Source organism: Scyliorhinus torazame, chromosome 21, assembly GCF_047496885.1.
Source record: "Scyliorhinus torazame isolate Kashiwa2021f chromosome 21, sScyTor2.1, whole genome shotgun sequence".
NCBI lineage: Eukaryota > Metazoa > Chordata > Chondrichthyes > Carcharhiniformes > Scyliorhinidae > Scyliorhinus > Scyliorhinus torazame.
This window is the reverse complement of record NC_092727.1, coordinates 121,654,964-121,656,395: the sequence shown is the minus strand read 5'-3', so window position 1 is coordinate 121,656,395 and position 1,432 is coordinate 121,654,964.

The following is a 1,432-nucleotide window of genomic DNA, read 5'->3' as shown; positions in this document are numbered from 1 at the left end:
AGACGGTGAACGCAGGAGTGAATTAACTATGGCTTTAATTGACTAACAACAGAACTGGCAGTGTGCCCCAGAATGAGGCAGTGTGAAAGGTTGGCAGCCTATATACCCAGGCCCTAGGGGGAGGAGCCACGGGCAGAGCCAAAACAGTACAACATGTAAAATACTTACTACTGTGGCAGCACAATACAACACCGTGGTTTCACCGCATTAGTCCACCTGAGTAACCCAATTTTAAATAACTGAAAATGACTTAAAAAATTTACAAAACCATTAGTTACACTGATGTACAGTAGTTACTTTTAGTAAATTAATTTAAAAGGTTTTAAAAATGTGCCAATTAGTGTCATTATGTTGAAAAGAGCCTAATTCAAAGAGGCTCTGAAAACCTACAAACGAGCTTAATTATCAGAAACTTTCAATGGTGATTATTCATATCGGGGTTTGGTCAGTTTTATGGATGGTACAGGCTTTCCAGCACGCCATTTTAAAATTAGTATAAAAGATAATGGAAATTTGATTTGTGATGAACAGAATGCATTTCAAATTCCTAGCTATTTACCACTGATTTGGCAGATTTCAATCAAATTGTACTGGAAAAAAAAAAGAGGCCAACCAAGGTAACGTTGCAGGACAAGCTGTCTTTATTTGACACAGCTGATGCCCACTCTGCTAAATCCCACTCAGACGCACAGAAAACTGGGCTCGTGTCTTCTGCTGGGGTGAGAGCTGTAATTAGGAATGTTAATGCTGGGAACCAGTTAAGATGCCAGGCGACGAAACAAAATGGAATCAATTAAAAAGCAACTATTAAAGTGTCTTGAGGGTCCTCTTCTCGTTATGGTGCCACCACCAAAAGCAGTCCTGACTTCAACAGCAGCACTGCTATATAAATGATGCAGTGTTTATGCCTCCAGCAACAAAAAGCATGTAAATGTCACAGTCAGTCAGACACAGCCAACCAGACACAGTCAGCTAGCCAGACTCTGGCTCTCTGGGTGTACAATTGCACCAAGGCAAACTGCTGGCTACAGCAGTGTGAGCTGCTTCTGACCGCTGTTTTGGGGGCAGGCCATGTGTACAGTACCCTCTCGGTCTGTACAGTTTTAATGACTTTAATCACCAAATCATTAGGTGAGCTACATTAATGCATCCTAGCACAATAGGTCACTCACTTCCAAGATCAGTGGAGGGTTTTATTGTTTTAGCATAAAGAGCTATGTTAGGAGCTCTTAATGCTGCTAACATTAGATAGAAAGTCTAACCCTCTGCTAGGAGGGTACTGCAGTGAGGGAAAAATGTAAATGGATTGCAGCTGCAGTCAACATCTCTTCCATATCAGACTGTTGAAATGAAATGCAGATAAACTGGCATAGTCCACCCTTCCCTGAACCTTCTCAACAGGAAATTCCTACCCTGCTATCGCATACAGATC